This window comes from Haliotis rufescens, unplaced genomic scaffold (genome assembly GCF_023055435.1).
Source record: "Haliotis rufescens isolate VD_foot unplaced genomic scaffold, xgHalRufe1.0.p SCAF_3, whole genome shotgun sequence".
NCBI classification, from domain to species: Eukaryota; Metazoa; Mollusca; class Gastropoda; order Lepetellida; family Haliotidae; genus Haliotis; species Haliotis rufescens.
The window spans coordinates 55943098-55964742 of record NW_025964001.1 but is presented as its reverse complement, the minus strand read 5'-3'; the positions used below and the strand labels follow the sequence as shown (position 1 = coordinate 55964742).

The window sequence follows — 21645 nt, the reverse complement described above, 5'->3', positions numbered from 1 at the left end:
CGTTTTGTTGATACTGTTTCACCATCTTACAAAGGAATACTTACAATAATTCGTAGGTCAGGTTTAATTCTCTTACTGCAAAAAGCAATGTAACATATGTTTCCGAGTTTATAATTTTTAAATTGGTTAAAAATTGTCAAGGAACCAAATAAAAGTAGAATTGAAATGTTTTATATGAGTATTTTTTAAACCAACGCGAGAATGATTGAACGACGTGCCTTTTTGCCTTTGTTTTTGTGCTATGATATCACCATAGCGTGCATGAAAACGTCCTTGCTTGACATATGTGATAGTTCGGTAATTTTGAAAGTAGATGATCACAAATGAGACCAGATATCCTGACCATTTCTAATTACGAACATCACGCCATGTATCATGGAACTCCGTCTTCTTCACGCTGTAAGGCAAGAAGACCTGACGTCGTCAGTCGCATACAATGTATCACGTTAGCTTACAGGCACCAAGCCTGTCAGGGCCATGATGAATAGCACTTGTACCAGCAAGACATCGGATGAATACATAGTTGTTCAAACAGCATCGTGATAGAGCTTTTTGCCTCCTGTGATCAGTGAGACCGACATTTATCCCAACTGCGGTGATTACAACCAGGATGACACATGACACTCGCGTTTTGACAACGAGATCATAATGTAACACTGAACAGTCCTATCACAAATTTGAGAGTGTCGATTTTATGTCTGACAAGCCACAACAATTCCCTATTATATTCACATGTGGGACTGAGCGTCTTTCTGCTATTGTAAGGCAGGACAAATCCAAGGACACGTAGGCGTACTACATGCTTTAAACACATCTGGCACTCTGGTTCTTAAGAAGAACATGCCAATTGTTGTATCTTTCAATTGGTTTTATGCTGTGCTAATTATTTCAATATTCCTTCATACTTTAAGTAATTTGTCTTTGTTCAAAGGTGCTAGGGTAATGTCACATTAACACACGTGGGTAATAATATATATCTTCATGTCGCGGCCGTCAAGCCATATGTAATCAGCCATGGCAAAGGTTACTTACACAGATAATAAGTCAGCTGTTGTGCAGTGATAGCTTCGCTAAAACAGACATATTCCGTCTGAGAGGCATTGGTTTGACTTGCCAATTTTACCTACAATTCCTCTGAGAGACATTCATATTACAAGACTGAGAAAAATGCGATGATGAGGTCAGACACTTCTGATTAATGTTCTGCCGCTGTTGAATGTTCTGCCTTTGTTATAGCACGGAGTTCTCTTTAACCGTAGGCGGTAACTTCAATTTACCTTTTACGCAAGAGAAATATTAAGTGTTTCTTATCATCCAATGCCAATGTTGAAAAAGACAAATGTTTGTAAATGTTTAACCAAAACTGTTGATTAGTAGAAATGATAGGGCCTGTTAAATGCTTGCCGATGTCAAAGTTTCTGTTTCTAACTGTTCCATTTTTGTTGTCTTTGGTATCTTTTCTGGTGTCGTTTGACCGCTGTTTTCACCGTTTGTTTTGGATATCATTTATTTTGATACAATCAATTACAACTGATTGAACCATTTTCGTAACATGTTATGCATTATTTTGACACAGTCATGGGTCTTGCTGGCAAATCCTAACTCATCATTCTGAGACGTTTCCTGTTATCGTCTAGAATCAAACTCCAGTGGTGATTCACCGGCATCCTCTGGAGCCCATAGCCTAAGAGCATGTATTAATCAGATCATGCCGTAGTTCTGTACACATCTACACGTAAATCCATAACAACATGATCACGCCGACTTACAGATGGTAATGTGTCCAACTGTCTGAAAAAGTGATTTTCACAGCATTGAAAGCCCCATGTTGTTTTTACCATGCTGTTGATGCAGGAGCTTTAAGAAGTGTGGTAATTGCTGGAAAGTGCCATTGCATTTTCAACCTTTTTACATCATTGCTTGTAATCTAAAACATTCATTAAACAAGCGATCCATTACACTCCCATGTCGCGTATGTTCACGGAGCGGGCTGCTGTTGGAGGCTACAATCTCCGCCCCCTGCTTTGTTTATCACAATCTAGGGGATAATTCCTGGCAATGACTACGTGGACTATCCTCGGAGACCCCGGAGTGTTACTGTAGCGAGTGTTCAAGCAGGAAAAGGCGCTGTGCCAGAAGTTCAGAATCCCCTCGGAGTCTTCGTGTCGAGTGCGGCAAGTTCTTAAGGGGAGAATTGCCTGACCGTGCTGAGGACAAAACAGGAGACCATGCCTCGTGGAGGAATACATTAAACTTTACACCAATATGACTCATGAACATTATTCTGGTCGGTCGGAAACTTATCATATTGGTATTCATTACTTGACCAATTCCATCGCACACTTGTAATAAAGAATCTAAGTTTAAAGACAGTATGACTAATGGGACGTTGAGGTTCACTGGAAACATAAGGCAACATTTACATATATACTCATTGTGAGAAATGAGAAACTAATACAGGCAAAGGTGCAATGCAGTCGTATTTGTTATGAACAAATAACATGTATAGTCAGTGTACTTAAAAAACGCATTCTAAAATTTCAATATCGAAAACCCTCAAACTGACACAACGCAGTGATCGATGTTCATTTCTTCACAGCACCTGTTTAAAGACTTCTCCGTTAAGAGTAAAAGCATTCTGTGAGGGCTCAGGCATCGACGGAAAGAACACGACAATTCTGAACTTCTAAGTCATCACCAGGATAGAAGCAAAGATAGAATACAGTAAAACAACTTCCACGATTGGTGGCAGGAGTGAAAAATGAAAGATCAGTCAGATTTTTTTTCGTAAGATAACAAACCCATCCGAGATGAGAAGCGGTAATGAAAAAGGATATTCGATCCTCAAATCTAGTAATTTGAACTCTGACTTTTCGCGGCCTGGTTTGGCACGTTTCTAATCAACATCAGAACTTTGACAAGAAAAAGATATTTTAGATGATCCAGTTTCCCCCGATCAATGTGTGACGTCACTCTGTAATCACTGTAACAGGTTCGTGGTAAAGGTTTCTTAATGAAACACATACAGTTCTTGGGGGCGATCACAAAGACTTTCCAGAACGTCTTCTGACCACCGCCAATCCAAAACCTGTCGTTATGAATCTATCACTGAATTAGGAAAGTTTTTTTTCATTATAACCCGTGTACAACTGCGTATATCTGTGTTGAAATGACGCGTAGGGTAGCTTAGTGGTTAAAGCGTTCGCTTGTCACTCTGAAGATCCGGGTTCGATTCCCCACTTTCCTACAGTGTGTGACGCCCTTTTCTGGTGTCAGGTGTCGGGATATTGCAGGAATTTTGCAAAATGCGACTGTAACACAACAGTAACTCACTCAATAACTGCTTGGAGTCAATAGGTTAATTGATTTCTATTTCTAGTCTGATTCAAAATAGCAAAATCATAAATATCTTCAATTTGATTAGCAATGAAACCGTTATAACGTTAACTTTCGGATTAATTATTACTGTTGATTTACTAATATTACGAATCATGTGCATAAATGATAAGATGATTCGAATTACACTGAGGTGGCAGGAGGTGAAATGTGGTTTAAGGTCACGTTCAAGATTATTATTATTAGTGTGTGTGGCTGCTTGAACAAGTCTGGACTAAAGCCGATTTTATAATGCTGGCCTACTGAGATACCAAGCCTCAGTGTAACATGAATACCCCACTCAGACACAGTATACTGACTTCGAGCCAGCTTAATTTGGGAGGAAGCCCGAAGTGATGCAGGTCTCAGACGTTTACGACTTCGGTGAAACCCACGAGCACGGTGCTCACAAACCTAGAAACATAATCGGGGCGAACCGGGATTCGAACCCACAATCATAGGTTTCTGGCGTGCCCAAGGGACGCAACTCTTCACAGGGAATCGCGGTGCCTTAGACGACTTGGCCACCCGTGCCCCCACGTTTCTTATAGAGAATATATCATGTTTACTATCTTACTGTTCTTGGTTTAAGGTCACGGCCTATGCAACAAGTTTTGGTAATTCAGTACCAGGTCTGAGAGATTATCTTGCTTGTCACATACAGAGGAGGGATACACTTCAAATAAGATGCTATCACAGATCCACGTGTGATAACAAATGCATGTGATGAAGGAGGTACATGTACGTTTTTATCTGATAACACTTTCAATGTATCACGGAGCACCGCATACTTCAGAACTGATCAAGACATAAGTATTCCGCTTTTCGCACCTTTGAAATATATGAATGCAAACTTTGAAACTCACTTCATGTGTCGTTTAATGACTTCTGTGCAGATTTTGGTAAAGATGAAGATACAAGCTGGGCCTACAGCATCTCTTATCTACCTTTAAAACAAGGCGTCACATTATACATGTTAAGTTTTAAATTCATAAGTTCTACAGTCTCGCTGAATTGGTTGAAGCATGCCATCGATCCCAAATGCGTTGATCGATGCTCATGATGTGAATCACAGGATTGTCTGGCCCAGACTCGATTATTTACAGACCGCCATCAAACAGCTAGAATATTGCTGAGTGCGTCGAAAAACAAAACAACCAACCAATCATTAGTTCGAAAGCTGATAAAACACTTAATGTTTTAGTTTTGAGACATCAGCTAAACTTTCAGTTAATGGGTACCCCATGGGAATTAATGTCAGTGAAATGTTACCAACATGCGACAACTGCACGAGGTGTTATTTTAAATACTCCATAGGAAGTTAAAGAACATCTTTGTACCCATCTGTGGACGAGACTTCTTCTTCCCAATCCCCAAAGAGCAGTAGAACTGCACTACATCTAAATGGCAGCTTTAAAACAGTTACCTTGCTATAGTTCTTTTCAGTTTTTCTTTTTTTCCTAATATAACATCGATAAAGAGAGACAGTTTTATTATTTTCTGCCTACGTGCAGATTCCATTAACTTATCATTACACTCCCCTGTGTGTGGCAAACGTAAAACCGGCTGTGGTCATATACATAAATATACTGAATATTTGATGATGATGAAAATAATGATGATAAATGGCTTATGGTTTTTATTCATTATTCAATACAGACAAGGGTAGCCTGATGCCTTTTAAAGGTGAGTGAGTGAGTATGGCTTAAAGCCGCTTTTAGCAATATTCCAGGAATATCATGGCGGGGGACACCAGAAGTGGGCTTCACACGTTGTACCCATATCGGGAATCGAACCCGCGTCTTCGGCGTGACGAGCGAACGCTTTAACCACTAGACTACCCGACCACCCCGATGCCTTTTAAATGTGCATCGGGACCGAAGAGAAAGTAACACCTTTCAAGCTGCAGTACGTCTCTTGTGGGAACGTAAAATAACTAGACACTTTACAATAACCTGCGTAAAGAGCACTTAAATTTCAAGAATTTTATTTTTAAATTTTTAAATTAAAAATCCTTATAAAGCTTAAGGGATCGTTTTCATCCAAATTAAACACAAGCCCACTTCAAATTTCCTAAGAATAATATATGATTATATTTAAGTTACGTACATCTGAATCATGATGGTAGATCTGCGATTCTTGAAAACATTCCAAGATTAAATAAACAGCCTACAAGAGCATTACTTCCTAGCATCAATCTAACTGACACATTGTTGACCTGTTCATAAGGCTGAGTAAAGCTCCACAGTGTGTTGGGAACAGATATTTACATAAACGTAGGTTCAGCTAGCAGTTTATTGAACCCACACATTAAGTCCTGACATGCAAGCTTAGTCCTGGACGTATTAATTAACAGCACTGGAGACGTATTATAGGAAACAAGGCATGTGATTTGTCACGAGTACAACTAACACGGGGTTGTATAAAATATAATGCCTTTCTGTTTGAGAATAGCTTTTAAATGTCAATCAGTTTATTGGTCTAATGTGTTTAATCAATGTTCTTCCTGCTCGGCGATTAAGAAGAATTTAGTTTTTCCTTAGAGAAGAGAATTGTTTTATGTTTTGTTTGCAAACGCAAATGAGATACCACATTTCAAACTTAAAAGCCGAAATAAATAACGTTATTAAATAACCATAATTTAGATATTTCAGCGAGTCGTTTGTTTCAGTACCTTAACATAATGTCACTAACATGGCTGTGTACATGTAGAAAATGAGGTCAATGTATTGTATAGATTTTCTTCTTTTTTTTGAGTAGGGAAATTAGTAAAGGAATACTACTCGTAGCTCTACTTGTATGCTGTACGCTTCAAGGCTAAAATATTCCCGATACAGTCTGTATTGCAGCCATCTAAATTATGTGTCTCGTGTTTAATATAAATAGCTTCAACTAAATCGATTGCCTTTTTGATGAGGTTAAAACAACATATTATCCCATTTTATGGGCGGCCCTGAATGTTTGCTTGAAGGAAAACACAAAATAATAAGCTTTAATGTCTTAAAACATAACCAAACAAAAGTCTTCTTCGTGATAAATTTCAACTGACTTATTTTATAACCTTTCTATTCCCTGAAATGTTTGTTTCTAATTTGCCAACGGCGGTTCTGGAGAAAAAATGTTAATGACAAACAAAAAGCACAATTTACGAATACTTAGTTACATATGAACTCGCTCACTATCGATTTCGCAAAATTGATGTAATATAGTCAAAAACAAACAATCTATATAGTGTGGGTTTTTATTGGGAGTTAATAAAAGTTCAAATGAGAAAAAAACAATATAAGTATGACATAAGTTATAAAACGCCGTTTAAGATACCTTGAAAATTGAACTATATCTCCACTCCCTTATCTTGCAGTTAGCTTTGACATTCTGCGAACCTGCGTAGTAATACACGTTGATTCTCACCAGTCCTTAGAACATCTGTCCCCACAGTTTTTAACAAACAACCCCATAAATGAAATCCTAGGACACATGTGATGCGTGTATGTGCGTCTTTATGAGGATCCCTAACCAACGCTTACAATGAAGTGTCTAGCGAGTAGCCTCTGTATCCATAGATATTTACGCTTTCAAGGAATTCCCCTGCCCTGATCCCAAGAGTGCGTATCGGACAGGGCTATAACATGTATGTAGCCATCTATTTCGAAGAATATGCAAACAATATGACAAGTAGGTTTTTGCGGTAACATAATAAAATCTATTCAAATATCCAAACATATATACTGTATTGCAACCGGAGACATCGAGGTGCCGATGTTTGACGAAATGTGGATATATGACATGTTAACTGTGGTATACGTGTAGCTATTCTTATAAGTGCTCTTTCGATTTCTCAAACTCTAGATAAGGGCTATATTTGAACCCTGTGTTAATGAGGATGATTTCAACTTTCCTTGAACACAGTTGCCCTTCATGTCGAGCAATATTCAACCAGCTCCAGGCTTTGGGTCTACGTTGTACACGTTTTGAGGTAGAATCGAGCCAACGAATTTGTTTTTAAATAGCGTCATACGACTCTTGTTGAAAAGCTGTTTGATCAGGGTTACAGCATGCAAGGTTCCACTCATGTTTTGAGGGTTTTTTGTGGAAGACATGGAAGACATTTCCAAATCTGACGCCTTTGTGACCAAAATGATGTCTCATGTAATTCCCTATTGTGACCCTACGTTTGTTCAGGTGAAAACTTTACTTGCCTTTTCGAGTGTTTTTGAAGGGTGCCATCGATTACTTTCATCTTTTCGCGAATCACATTTCGTGATTCATAAACATCATCATTTGACTTAACTGTTGATGAGGGTTATATTTGAACTATGTGTTAAATAATTACCATAACGGATACATAGCAGTTTCACATATCATTTGACTTGACTGTTGATGAGGGTTATATTTGAACCCTGTGTTAAATAATTACCACAAAGGATACATAGCAGTTTCACATTATGATACCATTTGACTTGACTGTAGAAGAGGGTTATATTTGATCCCTGTGTTAAATAATTACCACAACGGATACATAGCAGCTTCACATACCATTTGATTGACTGTTGATGAGATTTTTATTTGAACCCTGCGTTAAATAATTACCACAAAGGATACATAGCAGTTTCACATTATGATACCGTTTGACTTGACTGTAGAATAAGGTTATATTTGATCCCTGTGTTAAATGATTACCACAACGGATACATAGCAGTTGCACATACCATTTGACTTGACTATAGATGAAGGTTATATTTGAACCCTGTGTTAAATAATTACCACAACGGATACATAGCAGTTTCACATACCATTTGACTTGAATATAGATGTGGGTTATATTTGAACCCTGTGTTAAATAATTACCACAACGGATACATAGCAATTTCATATTATGATACCATTTGGCTTGACTGTAGATGGGGGTTATATTTTAACCCAGTGTTAAATAATAACAACAACGGATACATCGCAGTTTCACATACCACGTGCACTTGACTTGATTGTAGATTAGGGTTATATTTGATCCATATGTTAAATAATTACCACAAAGGATACATAGCAGTTTCACATACCATTTGACTTGACTGTAGATGAGGGTTATATTTGATCCCTGTGTTAAATAATTACCACAACGGATACATAGCAGTTTCACATACCATTTGACTTGACTGTAGAAGAGGGTTATATTTGAATTAAATAATTGTGTTAAATAATTTCCACAACGGGTACACCACAGTGTTACATACAATTTAACCAAAATCAAGATAATGGTTATGGTTTAAACCTGTGTTAAATAATAAACGCAAACGGTACACATCAGTTTCACATCAGTTATAACATATAACATATTAGTTGACCAGCTTTAAGATAAGAATTATATTTTAACCCTGTGATAAACAGTTTCTACAACGGGAAACAGTGACTGGAATTTGACCACCTTGGCTTAGACGCGTTCGCGTAATTCAATATTCCTCAAGGCGGTATGTACACACAATTTGATATAATAAACTATTTGTTTGTTTTCAGACATAGCGTCCAGTCTTAAAGTTGGCTTAGGATGTGTTGCAACTCTTGAATTTGTTTGTAAATATATTTGGAAATTCAGACTGTAAACGAATCATTATATTTCAACCAGTGCTTAGCTATTCAGAGCTGTCAGTGATATTTGATATGTTATCAGTGCTAACATTACATATAATAACGAGAGGAGATGGAGGAGGAAATGTTATCCAACCATTTTCCATTTAGTATAAAATAACTAATTAGGATGTCTAAATATGTTTTACTCATCGACCAGCACAGCTGTACGGGGATATGGTTACCGCAGCCAAATATCTAGAAATACCTGGTAGACTTAATACTATCATAGTGCCCAGTTAGATATATTAATTTTAGTATTGTTAAATAGTCTTTAAATCTGTCAGAACTTTTCAGAGTGAGCTAAAACCTTGCAGCGTTGTCGGCAGTTTGCGGCGTTAGCCTCTAGTCCTAAGCCCGAGTCTCGTACAACAACCTGTCGGACTAATGGAGTATGGTTTGTGGTAGCCCGATTCAGTCCAGTAGTGTTCTGACAGGTCAGGTGTATGAATATATCTGTTGTCCATCACTGAGACTAGTACAGTGAGTAGTTTATACATTCTTGGCAACATTCGGCATTATGTGCACATCAACTGAAATTGAATATTTGTTAATTGATACAAAATTTATTAATTAATGTTTATAAACATGCCACCGATCGTGCAATGGTTCTGAAATCGTATTAATATTAAAATGTTTCTTGTCTCTATTTGACATTTGCACTAAGTCACAGTACTTGTTTGCTCTTTTCGTTAACACCTGGTGTCATCACTGATTTTCAGTGTTCATTTATAATATTCCCATCAATATTTTGCCTCTTTCACCCAATGGAATTTGTTTCGGCAGATAATCGAGACTGGTTATTTTCTGGCGTTGACGATGTATATTATTTTGATATGACCCTGAGAAAAATTCAGGTCAGATGCATCATGTTTCAAATGCATAATTACAAGGAGATTCTGAATCTTTTATACATGGCCTAAATGTAGTCATAATAGGAAAAAATCGATAAGACGCTGGTCGTTTCTTGAATTATAAATATATTTTATGACTTGCAAAAGTAGAAATAGGATTATGGATTGAAGAGAAAACCTACATGTTATTTGTACATTTCAATGTGTTCACAACTTTTTTGTATATTTTCGAGAAGGGGACTTTACACAATAGTGTATGACAAAGGAGATTACTCTTGGTTGGTATTTTTCCAGTGGTAACCCATAAACTTCATCAGTGCTCGAAGATATGGAATATAGTTTCAATGGAAAATATCACAGTGTGCACTTTCTTTCAATTCACTTGGCTCACCCCCAACCGTGGACTGTTTGTCTAAATCTCAAGGGTTCGATTTTTTTAAATGACCTCCACGATGAATTAGTTTTATATTGATTCCCAAACTGATACACTTGAAGGGCTGACTAGGACAAAGGATGCATTGCTACTAGCTTGAGTGCTCGACACAGGAGATCGTTAATGTTCACAATGTTCGCTAATTTCCCAGTGTCCACTGTGAGAAAAGATTAAACCTTATAATGACTTTTAAATCTTATACGGTTACTATGACGGTATAACGTTTGCGCTCATTACTTGTATCATATTCTGAACTTTCTTCCTGCTGTTAACTATACGGACACGAGTAGATATTAATGACGTTTGCAGTTTTACATGGAACATGACACTTCATTGCATTTTGTCCATCAGAAAGGGACAATGGCACCAGATGTCAAGAAACCAATTTGATATCTTGTTAGGAGATCATTGTGCGCAGAAAATGAGAAATATTCTTCATCCGTTTTCTACCTCAATGATAGACATACCATAATGAATAATAATAAGGCTATACGCTAGAATAATAATAAAACCGGTAAGCTAGGTATTGATCTGGATCAGTTCACAGTTATGGTGCCAATGTACATGAAATAACCAATTACCTTAAAGTTCCAAATAAATTTAATTTTCAAAGTGAAACCATCCAGAGTTCTTTGCGTGGTGGTTATCCTTTTATATATGTTTTGTTCCGAAGATATGAGAGTTGCATTCACTGTCAGACTCAGAAGTATTATTTCAGGTTTCCATACATTTTCATAGGTATTTTGAATTTGTATTCATGAAATGTACAAAAGTAAAATTGGAAACAAAATATAAAAATTAGTCAAAACACATACAATGTAACACTCATAAACTATGACATGTGTGCAGATGACAACCAGCCTGTGTTGTGATGAAAAGCTTGCATTTGGCACTATTATGAGTCGTGTGTTCAGACACATGAACAGCATGATGGAATATGCATTGTCGTTATCATATCACTAACATCCTGTGATGTCCACACACGTGAAAATCTAGAACATAGCAAATTACGTACATCAGAAACCCAGGTTTAACATCAAATAAAACGCATACTGGTACTTGAAAGCGTCCACCCTAAGGCTTGATAACAAGATCTATCAAATAACTGGGTCCCAGCCAACATGCCGTAAAGACCTGTTTCCCCAACGCAAGAAATGCATCAGTTAGACCAAATTGGACATGTTGGAAACAACAGACATAGAGGTTTCAAAACCTTCCTGATATTTCGTTCCCATCGTTTAAGATAAATACAATGAAATTTTGAGGTCATTTTTACATGATATTTCAAATGATAACTTTGTGATACATTGAAATCACAGCTGTGCCAGCTTGTATTGCAAGGTTTTAACTTTCTTTATCAATGTCGATGATGATTAATATTAGAGCAGTATGAGGAAGAGCAGTATGTGTAACGCAAAATATTTAGGCAACATCAGAACGCCAAGTGGCCCGACATCGACTGTACATAAAGGCACCTTGAAATCAGATATTATTCATATTAGGCATTCACAATCTCGGACAACAGCATTGAACTGGGCACCTACATCAACACCAACAGCTCACACTGAAAACATTCCCTCATTCAAAACATCAGTCATGAGTTAGAGGGAATACAGAAAGAGAAAAACTTAAATACAACTAGGAAGCCAATGGAAAGCTTCATGGTACATTTACAATTCATCGAGAGTGTAATAATAATAATAATAATAATAATAATAATAATAATAATGATGATATGATGATGATGATAATGATAATAATGATAATAATAATAATATTCCAAGTCCATTTATACTGCGCAAGATTCCATTCACAAAGTTAATGCTCATGGCGCTACATAGTTTAAGCAAATAATGCTAATGAAAGGGGAGTAGGGTTGATACTGCTGTCTGAAAAGGTGTGTTTTCAGATGAGCCTTAAAGGATGGAAACGATTGCGACAAATTAAGATCAGATGGCAGTTTGTTCCATAGCGAGGACGCTCAAAACTGGACAGATCTCTGACCAAAGGTTTTGAGTCGGGTTTCCGGGACTTGTAACAGGCGGTTATTCTGAGAACTTAGAGATCTGGAAGGCTGTATTCAGGCAGTAGTTCGGTGAGATATAATGGGACTGTTTCCATGTAGCATTTGTAGGCCAGGTTTAGAATTTTGAATTCAATTCTGGCTTTGAGCGCTGACCAGTGCAGCGACATTAGAGTAGGTGTTACTGGAGTCCATTTTGATGTCTTCGTGCTGCTGCATTTTGTACACATTGGAGCCTGTAGAGTTGATCATTTGTGATGCTACGCATGATACTGTTGCAATAGTCCAGCCGTTATATGACTAAAGATCTAGCCATAAACACAGAGCACTATGCATTCATTACACAGTAAAAAATGTCTTGTGAGGTAATTGTAATCAAACTGTTGCGTTGATAACATATGCAGAAAGAAAATTCCAGTAAGAAGGATTTTGGCCGCGTGTAACTTTAGGTCTTTAACGAACTACAACATAGAGGTTGTTACCATATGCTGGAGTTAAAAAAATTAACGTCACATCGGCAGTATTCCATATGCTGGAACGAAGATGACAGTCCAGATACATGATCTGTTTAGATCTAAGCAAACCCATACTACATACCTAATTTATTTGAACATATGCACAACATGGATAAAACTAGTGTACGTATACTCAGGTAAGCCTCGGAGCTTTATTCCCCATTTCCCAAACGTACAGAAGGTGCGGTGAGGTGAAATGGGGTTTAACGTCGCGTCCAAGATTATTGCACTTATATAGCGACGTGCATGTACGTGTGTGTGTTTGTTTGGCTGCTTGTACTAGTCCGGACTGATGCCGATTTATAGTGCTAGCTCACTGAGATACCATGCCGCAGTTTAAAATGAATACCACACTCAGACACAGTATACTGACTCCGAGCCGACAAGTCCTTGTTTTAGTCCCTTAATGCCGAGCGGACAGGGTAACAACAAGTACCATCTTTTAATGTCTTTTGGTATGACGCGGTCGGGGATCGAACCCCGGACCTTCCGCTCTCCGGGCGGACGCTCTTCCACTAGACCACGGAGGCGGTTGTTTCATATACAGCGTGCATCTGTCAATTTAATGCTGGATAAATAAATTAAATCAATAATAACGTTGTGCATTGTACATGGCATTGCTGGCTTAGGCCAAACCAATGTCGTGAACATCTCGACCCCCTGCCTTAAACGTTACACGTGAGTGCTCCTGCTCGTGTGTAACCACTTTATTGTTGGTTAAAATAAAAGAATTATTTTAATATATCGCATGTGATATTATAGAATGACTTTTGCATATAAAAAAACCCTTATATTGTTCCGAGTTTCGATTGCGCCTCTTAGGCCTGCAAGAAACCTATTATCGTTGGTTCGAATCCCGGTTAGCTCTGATTATATTTCTAGGTTTGTCTGTACCATACAACACCACATCTAGTGGGGAACATCTAAGACATGCATTACGACCGGGCTTTCCTTCCACTTCAAGCTAGGTCGGTCGGGTAGCCTAGTGGTTAAAGCGTTTGCTCGTCACGCCGAAGACCCGGGTTCGATTCCCGACATGGGTACAATATGTGAAGCTCACTCACTCAATCATTAACTCACTCCACATCAAGCTGACACGCTGTGAAGAAACTGAATTAATGTTCCAAGCGGTTTTAAACCCAACTCACTCACTATTTTGAACGCGAATTGTGTCCAAATCCACCAGAATCCCCTAAACAAACTACTAATCTTAGTGTGAAGATTAGATTTAAGGGCACTACGGCATATCAATACACGCTGTTACTTGTAATAAATCTCTTTATGTCTCGTCCAATATTATTTCCAAGTGGCAATTGGCCATACACGTCCACTTTCCACAAAATGAAAATAACCAACACATTGTAGAACAAAGATTTAATTTTCTGGTCATGTCATTCAAAAGATAATCGAAATATTCAAATACAGCTCTACAAGTGTAGCCTAACCAACCTCAACCAAACGGACAAACTCAATTTTACAATTCTCTAATCATATTGATCCTAGGGGTCGGATTTTGAAACTTACCGTCGCAATATTAATACGATGCTCGTATGTCGTGCCAATTTAGATGAGAATACTATAAGATTTGAACACACTCTTCAGACAGCTTCTAGCAGATTATTATATTTCATACCGCTTCACCACATTCTATCAACTTGAATCATTAAGAGCAACAATGATAGGAATGCGGTGGTGTGGAAGAACTAAATTTCACATTTATACAGGTCCTAGAGCGCCTCATGTAATCAGACTCAGTCTTATTGAAATACGATATTCCGTTTGTTAAGGAAATAAAATTAGAAGTGCGGAGATTTTTAATGCACTGCATAGCTGCCAATATTAAGTCAAACTGGCAAATGATTTAAACATTCTGTTAACATACAAGCTTCCAGTTTATGCATACAGAATTACATGTCCCCAATGATTACATTACTTCAATAAATGGACTAACAACATTAAACGGACACAAATCAACCTTTTGGGTCAACTGATACCTTTTGACCATAAGTTAGACGAAAATCAATTTGCAATTTTGAGTTTTAGCATAAAATTAACTCTTGTTTTTGGCGTGCATATGGCGGGCATCATTGTCCGCATAGACAATAAGATGTATGTATGTATGTATGTATGTATGTATGTATGTATGTATGTATGTATGTATGTATGTATGTATGTATGTGTTTGTGTCTGTGTGTCTCTGTGTGCGTGCTTGCGTGCGTACGTGCGTGGGTGCGTGCGTGCGTGCGTGCGTGCGTGCGTATGTATGTCTGTCTGTATGTGTGTTTATTGTCGTGCTATCATTAAAGTGAACACCGCACATTTTTAATAAAATGGATTAGCTTCTGTAAGGAAGAATTACTCCTGAATTAAAAACACTCAAGCTAATGACCTGTTTTTATGCACTGGAGCAAGATTACAAACAGAGGTTGTGCCAGGAGTCGTTTCCCTTTATTTACGTAAATGATGAGGTTCCAGGTTTCAAAGAGGCGGTAGAAAAAAAATAGTTACTTTCTTTAACGAAAGAGTTATTGTCAGATTGACCGAGACAAAAATCCAAGTGTTGTTAAATAAGCTTTATCTACGAAAGGTGGTAAAACATATTCGATGATGGCTCACGGGGATCATCGATTTAGCTGAAGGTGAAGGAGGAACATGCGTTAACAAAAAAAGAGGAACATGTGTATCCATGAAAAAGGAACATGTCTTTAGGTTGTGGAGGAACATGGGAGTAGGGGAAGCAGGGACATGGAGAGAACATGGGAGAAGTGGGAACATGATTTTAGATGAAGGAGGAACATGGGAGTAGGGGAACCAGGGACATGGCGAGAACATGGGAGAAATGGGAACATGATTTTAGATGAAGGAGGAACATGGGAGTAGGGTAACCAGGGACATGGCGAGAACATGGGAGAAGTGGGAACATGATTTTAGATGAAGGAGGAACATGGGAGAAGGGTAACCAGGGACATGGCGAGAACATGGGAGAAATGGGAACATGATTTTAGATGAAGGAGGAACATGGGAGTAGGGTAACCAGGGACATGGCGAGAACATGGGAGAAGTGGGAACATGATTTTAGATGAAGGAGGAACATGGGAGAAGGGTAACCAAGGGCATGGCGAGAACATGGGAGAAGTGGGAACATGATTTTAGATGAAGGAGGAACATGGGAGTAGGACGAGGAAAGTGGGCGAAGGAGGTGTATGTGAAGGGGAAACATGGGGGCGTGGGGCGCGGGGGGGGGGGGGGGGGGGGCGGGACATGGATGTTATGAAGGAGAAAATGTGTGTTGATGGAGGATGAACATTAGTGTAGGTGAAGGAGGAACATAGGTGGCGGTGGAACAAGGATGAAGTTGAACGAGGAACATGGGTGTTGGTGAAGGGTGGAACATGGGTGTAGGAGGATGAGAAATAAGGGTGTATGTGCAGGAGGAATACAGGTTTTGGTGTTGAGGAACGTGAGTGAGTGAGTGAGTGAGTTGGGTTAAACGCCGCTTTTAACAGTATTCCAGTTATATCACGGCGTGTCAGCTTAATGTGGGAGGAAAGCCGGAAGTGATGCAGGTCTCAGACGTTTACCACTTCGATGAAACCCAAGAGCACGGGTATGGTGCTGACAAACCTAGAAACATAATCGGGGCGAACCGGGATTCGAACCCACATGAATAGGTTGAGGAACATGAGTCTTGTAGTTCACCTTAGCCATGTTCCTCCATCTACATCAATGTTCCTCCTTCACCTCGGGAATAGGAATCTAGGAATCGATGCAACGTTTGGGTACAGATGCAGGTACCTTTATCAAGCAAGTGATCATTTGCTCGATAAAGCTACCAGCATCTGTACCTTAACGTCGCATTGAAAGAGTTAAAAAAGTTAAATCTGTCTCCATAGAGCAATACAAGGAATCAGTATGTTCAGGACGTTCACACAATAGAACCACGTGTGTTCATATGGCTTGTTTGAAATGTGTTTCTTAGCAGCTGACGGATGACAAAGTAGACAAAAATTATGGATAACAACATCTTTATTGTAGCTTGCAGCGACGTTTCGGTATAGATCCTTATACCGTTGTCAAGCAGGCTGGACAATGAACACGGTACATAATATTATATGGTAGGTGGAGGATTAACAGCAATTAACAAGAATGTTTGATATACATGAGAGAGAAAAAGAAACCTGGATAACAGAAACAGAAATTATGGCTTGTTAAATGGTGGCTGAAGCGGTTGTATATGTTTATTCATATGGCTTGTTAAATGGTGATTGAAGCGGTTCCATATTTTGTTTATTCGTATGGCTTGTTAAATGGTGGCTGAAGCGGTTGTATATGTTTATTCGTATGGCTTGTTAAATGGTGATTGAAGCGGTTGCATATTTTGTTTTTTCGTATGGCTTGTTAAAAGGTGGCTGAAGCGGTTGTATATGTTTATTCATATGGCTTGTTAAATGGTGGCTGAAGCGGTTGTATATGTTAATTCGTATGGCTTGTTAAATGGTGGATCAAGTGGTTGAATATGTTTATTCGTATGGCTTGTTAAATGGTGTCTGGAGCGGTTGTATATGTTAATTCGTATGGCTTGTTAAATGGTGGATCAAGTGGTTGAATATGTTTATTCGTATTGCTTGTTAAATGGTGTCTGGAGCGGTTGTATATGTTAATTCGTATGGCTTGTTAAATGGTGGATCAAGTGGTTGAATATGTTTATTCGTATGGCTTGTTAAATGGTGTCTGGAGCGGTTGTATATGTTTATTCGTATGGCTTGTTAAATGGTGGATCAAGTGGTTGAATATGTTTATTCGTATTGCTTGTTAAATGGTGATTGAAGCGGTTGCATATTTTGTTTATTCGTATAGCTTGTTAAATGGTGGATCAAGTGGTTGTATATGTTTATTCGTATGGCTTGTTAAATGGTGGATCAAGTGGTTCTATATGTTTATTCGTATGGCTTGTTAAATGGTGGATCAAGTGGTTGTATATGTTTATTCGTATGGCTTGTTAAATGGTGGATCAAGTGGTTGTATATGTTTATTCGTATGGCTTGTTAAATGGTGGATCAAGTGGTTCTATATGTTTATTCGTATGGCTTGTTAGATGGTGGATCAAGTGGTTGTATATGTTTATTCGTATGGCTTGTTAAATGGTGGATCAAGTGGTTCTATATGTTTATTCGTATGGCTTGTTAAATGGTGGATCAAGTGGTTCTATATGTGTATTCGTATGGCTTGTTAAATGGTGGATCAAGTGGTTGTATATGTTTATTCGTATGGCTTGTTAAATGGTGGATCAAGTGGTTGCATATTTTGTTTATTCGTATGGCTTGTTAAATGGTGGATGAAGCGTTTGTACATGTTTATTCGTATGGCTTGTTAAATGGCGGATGACGCGTTTGTACATGTTTATTCGTATGGCTTGTAAAATGGTGACTGAAGCGGTTTTGTAAGTTAATTCGTATGGCTTTTTAAATGGTGGATCAAGCGTTTGTACATGTGTCTTCACATGGCTTATTAAATGGTGGATCAAGTGGTTGTATATGTTTATTCGTATGGCTTGTTAAATGGTGGATTAAATGGTTGTATATTTTTATTCGTATGGCTTGTTAAATGGTGGATCAAGTGGTTCTATATGTGTATTCGTATGGCTTGTTAAATGGTGGATCAAGTGGCTGTATATGTTTATTCGTATGGCTTGTTAAATGTCGGATCAAGTGGTTGTATATGTTTATTCGTATGGCTTGTTAAATGGTGGATCAAGTGGTTGTATATGTTTATTCGTATGGCTTGTTAAATGTTGGATCAAGTGGTTGTATATGTTTATTCGTATGGCTTGTTAAATGGTGGATCAAGCGGTTGTATACGTTTATTCCTATGGCTTGTTAAATGGTGGATCAAGTGGTTGTATATGTTTATTCGTATGGCTTGTTAAATGGTGGATCAAGTGGTTGTACATGTTTATTCGTATGGCTTGTTAAATGGTGGATCAAGTGGTTGTATATGTTTATTCGTATGGCTTGTTAAATGGTGGATCAAGTGGTTGTATATGTTTATTCGTATGGCTTGTTAAATGTTGGATCAAGTGGCTGTATATGTTTATTCGTATGGCTTGTTAAATGGTGGATTAAGCGTTTGTATATGTTTATTCGTATGGCTTGTTAAATGGTGGATTAAATGGTTGTATATGTTTATTCGTATGGCTTGTTAAATGGTGGATCAAGTGGTTCTATATGTGTATTCGTATGGCTTGTTAAATGGTGGATCAAGCGGTTGTATATGCTTATTCGTATGGCTTGATAAATGGTTGATCAAGCGGTTGTATATGCTTATTCGTATTGCTTTTAAAATGGTGGATCAAGTGGTTGTATATGTTTATTCGTATGGCTTGTTAAATGGTGGATCAAGTGGTTGTATATGTTTATTCGTATGGCTTGTTAAATGGTGGATCAAGTGGTTGTATATGTTTATTCGTATGGCTTGTTAGATGGTGGATCAAGTGGTTGTATATGTTTATTCGTATGGCTTGTTAGATGCTGGATCAAGCGTTTGTATATGTTTATTCGTATGGCTTGTTAAATGGTGGATCAAGTGGTTGTATATGTTTATTCGTATGGCTTGTTAAATGGTGGATCAAGTGGTTGTATATGTTTATTCGTATAGCTTGTTAGATGGTGGATCAAGCGTTTGTATATGTTTATTCGTATGGCTTGTTAGATGGTTGATCAAGTGGTTGTATATGTTTATTCGTATGGCTTGTTAAATGGTGGATCAAGCGTTTGTATATGTTTCGTCGTATATCTTGCTAAATGTCGGATCAAGTGGTTGTATATGTTTATTCGTATGGCTTGTTAAATGGTGGATCAAGTGGTTGTATATGTTTATTCGTATGGCTTGTTAAATGGTGGATCAAGTGGTTGTATATGTTTATTCGTATGGCTTGTTAAATGTCGGATCAAGTGGTTGTATATGTTTATTCGTATGGCTTGTTAAATGGTGGATCAAGTGGTTGTATATGTTTATGCGTATGGCTTGTTAAATGGTGGATCGAGCGTTTGTACATGTTTATTCGTATAGCTTGTTAAATGGTGGATTAAATGGTTCTATATGTTTATTCGTATGGCTTGTTAAATGGTGGATCAAGCGGTTGCATATTTTGTTTATTCGTATGGCTTGTTAAATGGTGGATCAAGTGGTTGTATATGTTTATTCGTATGGCTTGTTAAATGGTGGATCAAGTGGTTCTATATGTGTATTCGTATGGCTTGTTAAATGGTGGATCAAGTGGTTCTATATGTGTATTCGTATGGCTTGTTAAATGGTGGATCAAGTGGTTGTATATGTTTATTCGTATGGCTTGTTAAATGGTGGATCAAGTGGTTCTATATGTTTATTCGTATGGCTTGTTAAATGGTGGATCAAGGGGTTCTATATGTGTATTCGTATGGCTTGTTAAATGGTGGATCAAGTGGTTGTATATGTTTATTCGTATGGCTTGTTAAATGGTGGATCAAGTGGTTGCATATTTTGTTTATTCGTATGGCTTGTTAAATGGTGGATGAAGCGTTTGTACATGTTTATTCGTATGGCTTGTTAAATGGCGGATGACGCGTTTGTACATGTTTATTCGTATGGCTTGTAAAATGGTGACTGAAGCGGTTTTGTAAGTTAATTCGTATGGCTTTTTAAATGGTGGATCAAGCGTTTGTACATGTGTCTTCACATGGCTTATTAAATGGTGGATCAAGTGGTTGTATATGTTTATTCGTATGGCTTGTTAAATGGTGGATTAAATGGTTGTATATTTTTATTCGTATGGCTTGTTAAATGGTGGATCAAGTGGTTCTATATGTGTATTCGTATGGCTTGTTAAATGGTGGATCAAGTGGCTGTATATGTTTATTCGTATGGCTTGTTAAATGGTGGATCAAGTGGTTGTATATGTTTATTCGTATGGCTTGTTAAATGTTGGATCAAGTGGTTGTATATGTTTATTCATATGGCTTGTTAAATGGTGGATTAAGCGTTTGTACATGTTTATTCGTATGGCTTGTTAAATGGTGGATCAAGCGGTTGTATACGTTTATTCGTATGGCTTGTTAAATGGTGGATCAAGTGGTTGTATATGTTTATTCGTATGGCTTGTTAAATGGTTGATCGAGCGGTTGTATATGCTTATTCGTATGGCTTGATAAATGGTTGATCAAGCGGTTGTATATGCTTATTCGTATTGCTTTTAAAATGGTGGATCAAGTGGTTGTATATGTTTATTCGTATGGCTTGTTAAATGGTGGATCAAGTGGTTGTATATGTTTATTCGTATGGCTTGTTAAATGGTGGATCAAGTGGTTGTATATGTTTATTCGTATGGCTTGTTAAATGGTGGATCAAGCGGTTGTATACGTTTATTCCTATGGCTTGTTAAATGTTTGGATCAAGTGGTTGTATATGTTTATTCGTATAGCTTGTTAGATGGTGGATCAAGTGGTTGTACATGTTTATTCGTATGGCTTGTTAAATGGTGGATCAAGTGGTTGTATATGTTTATTCGTATGGCTTGTTAAATGGTGGATCAAGTGGTTGTACATGTTTATTCGTATGGCTTGTTAAATGGTGGATCAAGTGGTTCTATATGTTTATTCGTATGGCTTGTTAAATGGTGGATCAAGTGGTTCTATATGTGTATTCGTATGGCTTGTTAAATGGTGGATCAAGTGGTTGTATATGTTTATTCGTATGGCTTGTTAAATGGTGGATCAAGTGGTTGCATATTTTGTTTATTCGTATGGCTTGTTAAATGGTGGATGAAGCGTTTGTACATGTTTATTCGTA

At 37.9% G+C, this 21645-nt stretch overlaps 1 protein-coding gene across 3 annotated transcripts in view; it reads right to left on the bottom strand.

Moving 5' to 3' along the window:
* LOC124148734 (limbic system-associated membrane protein-like) overlaps positions 1–21645 on the bottom strand; it is a 60542-nt gene that overhangs the window by 27406 nt on the left and 11491 nt on the right. The gene's annotated exons all lie outside the window — the stretch shown is intronic.